At 41.6% G+C, this 14,008-nt stretch overlaps 1 long non-coding RNA gene across 1 annotated transcript; it reads right to left on the reverse strand.

The window, feature by feature from the left end:
- Nucleotides 1-335: 335 nt before the first annotated feature.
- On the reverse strand, nucleotides 336-12,818 carry LOC123370945. The gene is made up of 3 exons (XR_006579649.1): nucleotides 12,695-12,818; nucleotides 4,930-5,018; nucleotides 336-431 (listed from the first exon to the last, which is right to left on the reverse strand). It is a non-coding gene; the product is annotated as an uncharacterized LOC123370945 (long non-coding RNA).
- Nucleotides 12,819-14,008: the final 1,190 nt, after the last annotated feature.

Genomic DNA, 14,008 nt, shown 5'->3' on the forward strand with positions numbered 1-14,008 from the left:
CCACAATTTATGAAGATTAGTTACATCTATGAGAAAAATCAAAAGCTGCCACATCTGCTGAGAATTGCTGGATTCTTAATTCAAGTAGGAGAGATATGAAACAGGGAAAGAGTGAAAATTGAAGCAGGTCTCCCAAAATTAAAATTTGAACATCCAAGCGCTCCAGCCAAGGCAGGTATACATCCTCTCTCTTTACTCAGAGTGAGCATTTTAGTAATTGAAATATTCAAAGAGTAGGAAGTCATTGTGTAGCCATGGATGAAAGAATCAAGACAGGTTGATAAATGGGAAATATAGTTATCACTGAACGGAGGGAGACACAGGGTCTGGGTTCTAGTCGGAGTAAGGAGGGAATCTGTGAAGTCTGTGAGAGCTGGGATTCAATCCAGAGAGGCAAGAGTGCTGGAGACACCATTTTCTTGCCTTATATGCTAAAAAATAAATTAATAATAGAGTGTTAGTATCAAAAGCTACACAGAGATCAAACAGAATGAGACAAGGGAGGGACAAATGTTCAGACATGGAACAAGTCATTAACTGGCGAAGGGCATACTTGGAGCAGAAGGTGGAGGAAATCAAAGTAACATGGTTTTAGTGGTCCCTGGTCATTTTTACATACAGTATTAGATTGTGTTTCCAATTGTGCTAGAGGTTAACTCTTCAACTTCTTTACTTAAAAGTGAATAAAGCAGTTCTGCAGTGCCAAGACAAGCTCATTTACTCTTCTCCTCTAAGTGTTTCACTTTATTTGCAGTACGCCCTTGTAGAAAAATCTAAGCAAGTGGGAACACTCAATATTTCAGCACTCGTATAAATCTGTTCCAGTTCTCTGTTAGCTTTAATTTTCAGACACTTTTCAATGTTCTACAAACAGAATGTAGAATGAGAATACAGTAAGATGACCAGGAAGTTAGAGGAACAAATAAAAGCATTTCCACATACACACTATGAACAATAACTATAGTATTTTAGTTAGAGTGGATACATGGTGCTTCCAGAACACAGGTAACAAATTTTAGACAGAAGTTGTACACAGGAATAAGGAAAAGAGACTGTACATTTTCCTGCCCCTAGGTGGTCAAACATAAGTAATAAATCCCACATACCTATTACTCTACAAGAAAATATGCATCTGGCAAAACAGCAACCAGAACAATAAAAACGTATAGTCTCAAGGCACAAAAATGCTCTGCTAGATTTTCAAAGCCTGGTTAGTAAAACATTTGAACACAGAAAAATGAAAGTTATGGCTATTGTGTGCTTTAACGTTTTCATAAAGCAACAACCACAAAAAAATGGTTCATGAGGGAGAAGCTCATAACATCAGGCATCATATCATTGACAGAATCATATAGCAGGCCAGGATCTTCAGTTTCATCCATAAATGTATAGCCAGGTCTTTTCGGAGGTAGTTGGACAAACTGCCCACATCTCCTAATGCTCATCCTGGTTATGTGACACAGCAATAGAAATAGCCAATTGTATCTCATTTAACTAATAAAGATAAGAATTCTGTAGAAAAGGAATAAGGTTTCTGAAGATATAGATTATGCTCAGCCATTAGTTTGCTTCAGACACAGCCACATATGTAAAGTATATTGCATTAGCAAAGATGGAGAGATTGCTCTGAAATCAAGTCAATGTCACACATACTATAGTATTATAAATAATAATAAATATATATATGCACTATAACCTCCTCAACCAGCTTCTGAGTCTACATCATCCAATTCTTCTTTTGAAGACCAACTTAGAGGAAAGTTGTTCTTTGGGGGTATAACTGCACATATGTAATTGTATATTATGATACGCATGTGCCACAGAACTTTCTTCTTGGAAAGTCTCTATTTTATTGAGTTTCATACTTCTTTTGTCAGCCACGATTTTCCGAAACCAAGACTCCACAGCAAAACTGATGTCAAAAAGCAATTACTAGAGAAAGGAAGCAACAATGTGGAGCAGTGCTGGTGTAAAGCACATGTGACTCAGAACTCCGCTGGAAAGTCTCTCTTTAACAAATAATCACACCCCAAACCAACAAAATTAAGACTCGGGAGCAAATCTGATTCCACTAAGATTCTTAGTGCAGACTTCCCTGAGACTATTAATTCTTCAGTAATCAAGCGGAAAATGGGACCCTCAAGAGCACTATTATGCTGAGGTATATAAGACCTGATCTACACTTAAAAGTTTTTCTGGCATAATCATGTCAGTTAAGACTGAGGCAGGGAAATCACATTCGTAACTGACATAACTGCCAGCAAAAGCCCTAGTGTAGACAGTTATACCTGCAAAAAGTTACTTTTATTGATACCCAAACAAAATATATTGTAACTGGTATAAACTCTGTCTCAGCCAGGAGGATTTGCTGGGGTAGCTCTACCAGTAATCCCTTTCTAGGGCAGGTAAGACCTAAAGCAGTGGTCCCCAACCTTTTCGTTTGGCGGGTGCCAGACGAAGGACTGTGGTGGTGGTCGAGCATCCGCCGAAATGCCACTGAAATTCGGCGGCATTTCGGCAGCAACGCCTCTGGATGACGTCGCTTGTCGGCGGCAAGTAGCGTCATCCAGAGGTGTCGCCGCCGAAATGCCGCCGAATTTCAGCGGCATTTCGGCAAACGCTCGACCGCCGGCCAGGACGCATTTAGATGCCCCCGTGGGTGCCATGGCATCCGCGGGCACCGCATTGGGGACCCCTGACCTAAAATATTTATATATTTAGTGTATGGACTGGAATTAAAACTCTTCAGAGCAGGGACTCTGGCCAAGTTCTGCTCTCAGTTATGTTGGTATGAATCCAGAGTGACTCCATTAAATTCCATACTATATCAATAGGAATTACTCTCTGTAATATCAGTTAAATCTAGAGCACGAACTGTCTCCATCTTTTTCTGAGAAACAACATGCACATATATGGCATTGTAGAATTAACTCTATTAGTATTTTATTATAGTATCATTATAAAATACAGTCCCGTGGCAAAAATATATTGAAGACTATATTGTGCCTGCCCCTATGTTAGGGGAGATCTAGAACTGCACTATAGTGAGGTGGTGTGGTTCCCCGCCACCCTGGAGAGAGACAAGCCCCTCTAGACACCAGAATGGGAAGAGCTAGTGAGCTCTGAGCCTGCCCCCCAGAGGGTCAGACGGTGCCCCAGAAGCATAAAGGCTTGACCTCAGAGCTCACTGGGAAAGCAGCTGCTGGAGAGGCCAGATGCCTCTGGCCTAGGCCGTGACAGGGAAGCACCAGTGACCCATGGTCCATGCAAGGACTGGCCCAACCTGCCCTGTGCCCACTACCCGGAAGAGTTGCTGGGCCTGCCTCTCCCATGGAGCCCATGATGCTGGACCCCCACGGAGGACACCACCTCAACCCAGGTACCACATGAGGGGGAGTTAGGAAGTAGCCCGGGGGCAGCCGACCCTAGTCTGGCTGCAGCACTGCCAGAACCCATGTCAGTGTGTTGTGGCCAGGATCCCCACTGACACAGTAGTGAGTCTTCTGCCACTGCTAGGGCCCCGGGCTGGGACGCAGTGGAGTGGGAGGGCCTGCGTCCCCCCTGCCACCCAACTTGTGGGTGGCAGTCTCCCCTTCTCCCAGGCCTTTTGGAGGCTTGGGCCTACTGTTGTTGCTCAGCCCTGCCAGAGGGCTTGAGCTCCTGACTTATTGCCCTGCCCTGACCTAGGGCCTGGGCTCACTACTATTTATATTGCTACTGCTATAGCACTATTGCTCAGCCCCTACCTGAGGGCCTGAGCGCCTGACTCATTGTTGCCCCACCCTGTCCTAGGGCCCCAGCCTAACTGCAGCGGAGCTAATTCCCCAATACATAAACAGAGTGTAGTGAGGCGGTGTGGTTCCCCGCTGCCCCAGAGAGAGACGAGCCCGGGCTAACCTCTCTACATGCACCTTCTCAGGTTAGCAGAATGCCTGTTTTTCCTGGTGTGCAAATGGCTACATGCTTCCCATCCCCTTTAAGAGAGACAGCCTACTTCCTCCAGCTGACTAACCAGCTCTGCTGTATGGTAGCTGTGACAAGTGGAGCCATGGCTATGCCTACTTCCTGCCCCAAAGGGGAGCATCTTGGAATTTGCTGCCTGTGGGCAGGGCTACAATTCTGAATGGCATTTATGGAAATGATGCTAGGGAGGTTACCTTATGCCCTCTCACACCTCTCAGGAATGGATAAATGACGTTTTCAGGACCACTACATTCCTCTCATGCCTCGCATACAGCCCTTGGCTGTGGTGAGATTGCAAGGACTCAGGGCTTATCTTTACAATAGGAGGACTAGAAGCTTTTATTTAAAATAAAGTTAAATAAATAAAAGCTGAGATTCTGATGTAGATCACTGCTTCACTTACTGTGGCCCTAAGCATAGAAGCATAATGACTATGCATTAATCCAGCCCTACCTCCATGGTCTGGTTGCAAAAGAACCAGGCAGAATCTAGGTCTAAGCAATTATAGTAATAGAATAAAAGCACTCTGCAAGACAGAGTGGAGAAGGGAGAGACAAGCCAAAGGGCCAATAATGCAAGTATTGGAAAGGTGAAATCCTGTCCCCACTGAGTCAGTGGCAAGATTCCCTTGATTTCAGTAGGGCCAGGATTTCACCCATAATATCTTATATTATTTTGGATATTTCCGTGCAGTCAGCTATTGGTTTCCAGGTTTGAATAATATTATAGTGTGATTAATTTCTGCTGCTGATTTTACATACTTGTGTATTAAGCTGAATTTTACACCTACTTGGTAAATGATTTCAATGTATTTTTCCAGTATCATTAGCAAACAACTGGACATGCTAATCTCTCCATTGGAATTTGGTCTGCATCAGGGTTTACTAAAAAGGATAACTTTACCAAAAGCAACTTACAGAGCTTCTAGTGGAGGTGACATTGCTTTATGCAGTATATGCAACTTACCAGCAACTTCAATCTCTTCCCTTGTCAGTGATGAGAGGTGCTGGCATGAGTGTCTGGGTGATTTTACCTCCAAGGACTCTCCTGGGATCCTTTTAGGGAAAAATTAATTTAGGCCAATTATGTAATGTCATACTTGACTGTTTTTTGTTTCAGATTAGGAGCTACTTAAAGTGGCGCAGTTCCTCAGAGACCACTAAATAATAGTAGATAACATATAATTAGCATTTCACCTAGTAGAAAGTAATGGATCCCAAGAGTTTGGAGCAAATGCCTCAGCTTATAAAATCAGTGTCTCAAATGGATGAAGAAGAGCAGCAGAGCTGGCAATTGGGGCAATGCATGGAGGTCAGAGCAACATCTGATGCCCCTATTTGTGTTTTAGTTACTGTGTAGTCATGCATGGCTTTCTGTTGGTTCAGGAATCATTCAAGCTTATAATAAATAGAACTAAGTGAATGGGAACTTCCCACTTAAGAGGATATCTTCTTGGTAAGTTGTTGACTCACTTCAGCTCAAGTTTTTCTCTTTAAAAAAAAAAATATAAATAGCCCTGACAGTGATTAAAGTACGTCTAGCAGCTTTTCAAATGTGCAGATTTCAGAGTGACAAATGACAACAAGAGTCTGGAAAGCATGTGGTCTGTATATAATCCACCATCTTTTGCAGCCTGTGGCTATTTCTGCTGACTACAGTATAGGTGAACAGGCAGCCTGCAAGAGTGCAGTAACAGGTCTTCATCCACTCTTCTTAACACCATTTGAAGAGTCAGGCAAAAGTATCTGACTTCCCTGCCTCCCCCCAATGTACTATAATGTAGAGGATCAAGTGCTATTTCAGTGCAGGTGTAAATTAGCACTGGTTAAAAAAACCAAAAAACATAATTTTAACTAGTTTTTTAAAAATGTTTTGAAAATAGTAATTTGAAGAAATTTCAGCACGATCGACCATATATGTACCCTTAGCCAGCTCCTAGAAAGAGCGAGGGAATACAAACTCCAGCTGTGCATTGCTTTCATCGACTATAAAAAGGCCTTTGATAGTGTTGAGTTCAACGCAATATTAAAGGCACTTGCAGAGGAGGGCATTAATACGCAGTACATCAGTTTGTTGAAGGAAGCGAATACTGGATGTACAACAGACATTACTCTCCTTGAAACTCCCCTCTGCATCCCAATTGAGAAAGGTATAAAGCAAGGAGATACAATTTCACCAAAACTATTTACCGCCTGCCTTGAAATGGTTATGAACAAGATCAATTGGAGGAGTGGCGTTAATATAAATGGAGAATGATTATTTCATCTCAGATTTGCGGATGACATTATACTAATTGCCAAAAGCACCGACCAACTGCAGAGCATGCTATGAAGACTCTACAAGAAAAGCAGTCAGGTTGGTCTGAAAATGAACCATTGCAAAACGAAATACATGCGATCAGACGTCTTACGAAAAGCCTGAATAATGGTAAAGGAGAAGAAATTGAAGTGGAACAGTATGTATATTTGGGCCAAGAAGTTAATATGCGCCAAGACATGAACGGAGAACTCTCGCGAAGGATTTGGGCAGGATGGTGTGCGTTTAATTCCATCAAGGACATCCTCAAAGGAGAAATTGACAAGACCACATGTACAAATATCTTCAATTCAACAGTGCTGCCAGCCATGCTGTATGGCAGTGAAATGTGGGCACTGACAAACAGAGAACAGCGGCTGTCGGTAGCTGAAAGGGCAATGGAACGAGCTATGTTGGGAATTTCCCTTCTGGATCGTATCCCAAATGAAATTATTAGAGAACGCAGCAGTGTGAGAGATATTGTCATGGAAAGCAGATATAATAAGATACAATGGGCGGGCCACGTAGCACGGTTCATGGACAATAGGTGGACCGCAATCATTACTGAGTGGTACCCGCGGAAACAGAAAAGACCACCTGGTTGGCCTCCAAGAAGATGCGAAGATGACATTGTTAAACGTTTCAGACGAACATGGAGAAGAAAGGCAAGAATGCAAGAAGAATGGCGGATGTGTTATGATCGGTGCAGTCTTAACGACAACTGAAGACCGATAAATCCAGGTGATCCAGGTGAATTTTTGACGAGCAATAGAAGTGAGTGGGGATGAGGAGAACACAAACCTGACAGTTTTAATTGAAAACCTGAAATTAAAAAAAAATAATAGTCCAGATCTAGTGAAAAGCTTACATCTGCAGCTGAAAGTTTGTCCCATCCTATCACTTTGTTCATCTAGTCAGTTACTCACATCTACATGAATGATGTAACTTGAGTTGTTTTCCATGAGCTGTATACTCTTTATACATAACACTTTCATATTCATTCCATAACGCCAAATGTCTTTCAAAATGAGCACAGTTCTGAAGGATCATAACATGTGAAAGCATCATGTGCACTTAAGTGAATTTTTCAGTTCCTTAAAGAACAAAAATATATGGATGTATCATTTAATATGTGAACAACCTAAGGTTCCAATTGATCTATTTCTTGTCTGAGCAGATGTTACTTATAACTATAAGACAGATAATATTTGTGTTCTTCCCTTACTCTCATATAAAATACTGATAAATTACCAAGTGTTTTAAAGGAATGCATGGATGATCATTGTGTTTGTTGTTGAGCCAAGATTCCCAGCAGGCCACCTGCTCCTACTAAGTCATATTATGGAATATTCACTTTAAAAGTTCTGGTTTGTAGAACCATGAGTTCTTTTATCCTACATCTGACCTTATCCAAAAAGCAGTATACAGGCTGGTCTTCAACTTGTTCTTCATCCTTTCCACCACTGATGTTTCTAAATTGTCTCTTTTTTAGACAAGCACCATCATATGAAAACTTTTCTGTAGCTGGGGGTATGAGTGGTCTTTTTCTGATACCTGATCAATACCAATTTGGGTATATGAACAAGTTAGCATGGAAGGTTTTACCAGATGATTGCACCGGTGTCTCTCTTTTATTCAGATAATTCTTGCACATTATATAACCAAGAGCTCCAGCCCAGAGATTACCTCACTAACTGGGTTTCCTGTACGTTAGAAAACCAAGCTGACTTTTTTGCTGAATTTCTCTTCCTTTCTTTTTCCTCCTTTATTCTCACTCCCCCCTACCCCCATACACACACACCTCTTTGCTTCCTCACTTCTTCCTTCTTATTTTCTTCAGGCCTTTCTCTTGGAGGGAGACAATTCTATCATGTCTGCTTCTAGTGGGATTATCTGACAGGGTTATCTGGAATAGCAGGGCACTCCACTCAGTGACCCAGAAGGTCCCTTCCAGTCCTACATTCCTAGTGGTATCTTAGTTTGAATGGAAGTCAAGATACTTCAGTCCATCTCTTTTCCCATGTCAAGTTTCCCCATCCCCCTTATGAAGCTTTGTTGTATGAGATGAGGCATGCCCCCATTTAAACTATCTGTTTGAGGGTACATTGAGCAGAATTAATATTAAGAGAGAAGAAGAGAAGATGGAGGGTAATCAGTCATATTCTTCATCTGTAAAATATGCATCCATAATACACTGATAGTTAGAAACCTACATAAAGAATACATGCTGGTGCTACATCTCCGCTGTTCACTTCCCTCAACATATGGAGCCACACATATGCTGCCCTCTCACCGTTTTATGGAGGGGAGCTAGTCATGACCTTCCCCCCCCCCCAGGCATTTGGATATGGTGGTTGTAGGAAGAGGGAAGTGTAACTGTAAGAGTGTCTTATTGCTGGGGGTGAGGGAAAGAGTAGGAGGAGGAGATGGCTCTATGGTGATTATCTTAAATTGATGCTCTTAGCTTAAAAGTGTATTCTATATCAAAGGCCCCAGGATAGTTACCATCTTAATATTTAATTATTAAATAGAGTAGGGAAGGGATAGTGCCTGTTCTGTACTGGACAAAAGGGAGTTGTATCCAGTCCTCCCATGGGTCAATGATAGGAGGAGACAAGGAGCTTTCTACCCACTACAGATATGTATGCATTCAAATATAAAAATCACTATTTTGTAATACTTTTAATAGCCTCACTTTGCAAACTTGGGTGCATCAAGCTGCCTGACTTCCAAAGCAAGCTTCAAAAGCCAGTTGATATTGCAAGGATTGTGGCTCCTCAGAGCTTCCCAGAATCAGACCACTCCATTGGATATAGCTATTTTTCTGCTATAGTTAAACAGAACAACTCTTTTAGTGTTAAAATTTTCCCTAAGGGATAGGTCCTACAAGTCCCTCTTGGAGCCATAAGGCCCCTCCCTCAATTTGCATCTCTTTTTACTATATTTGGCCATTGAGGTTACTTGACTCCTTTCAAAAATATTAGTTAGAGCAATTTACTCATCAATTTAGAAGTCATCCGATGTGAGTAAATCTTGCTCTGCAGATTGTGGATACAAGCCAGTTTTATGGCTTTGCAGCACAGTTCTCCCTGTTCTTAAAACAAATATATAACACACCAATGAGCAAGCTTATGGTTTGCAGCTTGTTAAATGCACAGTTAATGAGACTGACCTAAAATGTTCTAAGTGCACTTGTTGATTTAATATCATTTACATAAATAGTAACAACCACAGTTCACCATTTACATACTGTTAGCAAAACAACTCCTAATGGTTTTATGGTTGCACTGTAAATCAAGAGTATGCCACAGGAGAAGGCTTGAGATAACAATGGAATGTCAAAGATAATTTAAACAAATTCTTACATAGCCTTTACAATCTTGCAAACTTCTCGGACTTTACCTTCTGCTGACCTTAAGCCCATTGCCTCCAGAGGGATAACAATAGAGCCAAAGCATTTCTGAAATACTCAGAACCCACCAAATCTGGTGGTGGCGGCTTTTTTCTGGATAGGATGAGTACCAGCATACTCATACTAATCAGATATTTCAGTCATATTGTTCAGACCTGCCTTTGAGGAGTTGAATTTGTAATATATTCTGCTTTTATGCTAATGAATCTTTAAGACAATCAGAATGGTCAAGGTCACATCAAGGGCTTAGAGCAGTGCTAGGAAAGCAGCAAAGAGAAAGAGTAAGAAAAAAATCCTCAGAGCAGCTACAGTTCTCATTGTGCTTCAAATAGCTCCAAAATCAAAATAAAACATAAACATAAGTTAAAGAATCCTGAGCGCCATGTGTCACTTTAAGAGCTTTACAGATTTCTATACTCTAGCATTTTCAGGAAAACAACAGAAGATTGAAAGCTTTGATGGTTATGTGACTGCCGTGGTCAGCACACAGGTAAACCACTTTGAATATCAGCTGACTGGAAGACTGCTGGGGGCCATTTCTTCCCCCACATACACCCATTCATCTATTTTTGAATTCAGTTGTACCTGTGAATGCTTATTTAAATGTAGGAATTAAGAATAGGGGTTTATGGTAATTGATCTGGGTCAAATTCTGCTCTCACAGCCACACTCTTGGAGATTCATGGGAGTAACTGAGTAGAGTTTAGCTCATTGCCTTTTTAATTGACATGTCAGAGGGACTCAACTGCTCAGAGTAGATGTGAGGATGACTACATTTTTATAGCTAGTATATTATCTGCTTTCTCTCAGAGATCTGTGTATGAGCACTGCATATCACATGGTACTCAGATACCAAAGTGGTAAGCATGGTATAAATATGGAGACTAATTTCAGACAGACAAAAATATTTTCTTCTGGCAGACTAGACAGCAAATGGAATTAGAAACATGTGCATCAGATACATATTCACATCTCTGTGTAGAGTACTGCTGCTCAGTCTATAGAAATTGCCTGTACTTTAGGATGGGTGAGGAGCTCCTTTGCTGAATTACAATATAGAAGAAATTTTCTCCCCTTCTCATTGCCTTCTTTTCCTCAGGAGGAAGAGATGGCTGCTCCATAGTGCTATTTAATGCTAATGCACAGTGCAAACTAAAAATCACTGTCAGATCAGTTATATGGGCACCACACCCACATGACTTACATTCAGCAATTTAGGTTGCCTGATTGCCCATGAATGAAGAGAGGTGTCAAGGATATGAGACATTTAGGGTCCAGTTTTCAAACACCGGTCTCCAAAATTACACCCATAAACTATGTACATCCCAAAACTGGGTGTGCAAAATCTGTATTTACTAGTTAGATACAGCTATCTGACTGGTACATAAAAATAAAGGTGTTCATGAGATTTTGTGGCCAGAATTCCAGAGGCAACTTTTGGCCTTTATGTGATCAAAATTTAGTGAGTTGTAGAAATGGAATAGCTTACTAGTTCTAACAGTTATTTATAAAGGTCACTCTCTCCCCCCAGTTGGTATTTGTATGCATGACCATTATGATCATCTAGTCTGACCTTCTGACTAAGAGGCCACATAATTTCACCAAGTCCATAATTTTTGGTTGAGTGAGAGCACGTCTTTTCAGACAGACTCTATACAAATATATATTATATACATCTAACTTGGCCTTTGTATCAAATTTGTTTGTTTCCAAGGCTACTTTTTCTTTAATAGTTTTGCTAAAGTGCACACATTTCTACTTATACATTGGCTCCATATCTGTGACTTAGAAAACTGACATATGGTCTGCATACAAAATGGCTCTAGAATTACCATTTTTTCTGGAAAGCCAGTAAGTAGCACTTTGAGGAAATTGGGTCTCTGCCATGTGTCCTAGGTAGTAATGATGTGCATTTCAGTTTTGAAAACGTCTCTGAAAAGACTCTGAAAACTTGGTTGTAAACAAACAAAATGCTTTTGCACATATTTGTTTCAATGGATTGCGGGGGCGGGGTGGGGAGCACCTTCAGCCACAGACCGGGGTAGGATGAAGAATATGAAGAACTAATGGTTTATGAAGTGGATGCATTTGCATCTGGTAATGTAACTAGTGTGTATACCAGCATGAAGTTAAGCTATTTGATACAAATTTTATCTTCTAGAATAGCCCCTTGAGACACACAGTCTCATATTCATAGGGAAAGGCAGATACTTTAAAAACTATTCCACATATATGTTCCGCGATTTAAATGTGTGAAGTGCATTAAAAAGTACATTTAAATCAATAGGAAAAATGCTAAGAATACCATTAGACTGTTGCTCTTACTTTTTATGACAAAAATCCCATTACTTCAGAGTATGTGAGATGTGTTAATATAACTAGGCAGTTGTTGGTAATTAAAGATCCTTGCTGACACACAGAAAGGAAGTATGACCTGTGTAAGATACTTGTATGGCTCCCCATTACCGTAGTATTTATCCTCAACACCCCCATGAGATAGATCAGTGCTATTTATCCCCTTTAATTATAGATAGGGAACCGAGACAGAGAGAGACTAAGGGCTAGAGCCACAAAGGCGACTTAGGCATTGCAAGACCTAACTCCCAAGTGTGCCACTGCTAAGTGGAATTCAGAGCCATGATTTAGGCACCCAGGCTGGGAGAGTTAGGTGCTTCAGAAAGAGATTCACAGGGAATCACCTAACCCAGCCAGAAGGAAATGCTCAGAAGAGGGGCCCCATCCCCTGAAAGGCAAGTAGGTGCCTGTGAAAGGCAAGGCATTTACTAGGTCCTGCCTGGACATTTTCAGTCTCTTTCCCATCCGAAGTTCCATCCCCCTTTAGAACCTTACTCCACTCTTACCAGATTCACAATTACAGGGATCTTCCAACTGAGGGGGTTGTTCAGCCTCTGACTTTTCTCTTAACAGAATCTATAGAGGTCTGGCAGGTTTAGGTGGTTAGGTACAGCTAAACCACACGTCAGAATTTATTCCCAACCCTTCCGTGCAGAAATCAGCTTGTACCTGATCTGATGAGTCCTTGTGGGCACCAGAGGTTCACAAGCTGTCTTCTGAGTCCCAGCAGCTTTGTTGCAAGACTCCACTATCTCTGAAACACAGTAGTTTTCCTCCTGTGGAGAGTTGTCCCTTTTAAGTTTGCTTGCTCCAAGCCAAGCAGGTATGCCTCATTAGTACAAACTGAGCCCCAAGGAGCTCTTTTGCCTTCTCCTGATTGGCCTGGGGGTGTGCCCCTTCACAGTGTCTAGCTCTGGGTTGGATGGAGGCACCTCACTCTGCTGGATCCTTTCCAGCTGCAAACCCTCTTCTGGAGTTAGGTGCCTAAGCCAGGTCAGCTTCTGGGGTAGTCTATGCCTAACAGCCAACAGAGAGACTCCCCCACCATTGTATCCAATAACTCAGCAGTTAGGAAATGGGAACCCTTTCTTCAAATTTCTACTTTACCTGATTTGGAGCAGGGAGATTTGAACTGGGGTTTCCCACGGGAGGGCCCTAACCACTTCGCTATTGGGCATACATCTCCCCAAACCCTGACCTGCTCACCTCCAAGTGTCATTTGTGCAGATTAGGCATGCTCAGAAACATCCACTAGATTAGGCCTCACAGGTGAGATAGGCGAGAGAATGCCACCAGGGCTTAGGTGTGAACTAAATCACTAATCAGTTCAGTGGCAGCAGGACTTAGGCAGCTTTGTGCATGCCACCAGCAGAAATATAGGGGCCAATTTACCCACAAAAAATTAGATGCCTAAGAACTATAGGGTTTTATGAATGTGGTGGTGCCTACAGTGTAGACCTACATGCCTACATTCCCTTTGCAAATCTAGTCCACTGTGATTTGCCCAAAGCACAGGAAATCTATGCAAAAGTAGGAAACTGAACACATCTCCCAAGTTCTAGGCTACTGTTTTGGCTACTGGGCCATCCTTAAAATCTTGTTATTCAGCATAGACTGGGACTCTAGAGACCTGGGCTTGATTCCTAGCTCTGCTACAGATTTCTGTGTTACTTTGGGCAAGACTCATGATCTCTGTGTCTCAATTTCTCCCCTTTAAAATGAGCTTATAATAATAACTGTGTTTCTCTTGTTATTTAGACTGCAAGCTCTTTAAGGTGAGGACTGTCTCTTATCTGAATATTTCCAGCACATAACACAATGAGACCTCAATCTTGATTCTAGATGCTACTGAAATAATAATAGTAATGCATTACTGTAGAAATATTATCAAAGAGTACACTAGCTTCTTTGGGTATCTGTTATGTAGTGAAGGCTCCACTGATAAATCCTGCAATGAAAAATAGTTTATATGTTATTTACTGT

The sequence above is a fragment of the Mauremys mutica genome, chromosome 5 (genome assembly GCF_020497125.1).
Source record: "Mauremys mutica isolate MM-2020 ecotype Southern chromosome 5, ASM2049712v1, whole genome shotgun sequence".
In the NCBI taxonomy this organism is placed as follows: Eukaryota; Metazoa; Chordata; order Testudines; family Geoemydidae; genus Mauremys; species Mauremys mutica.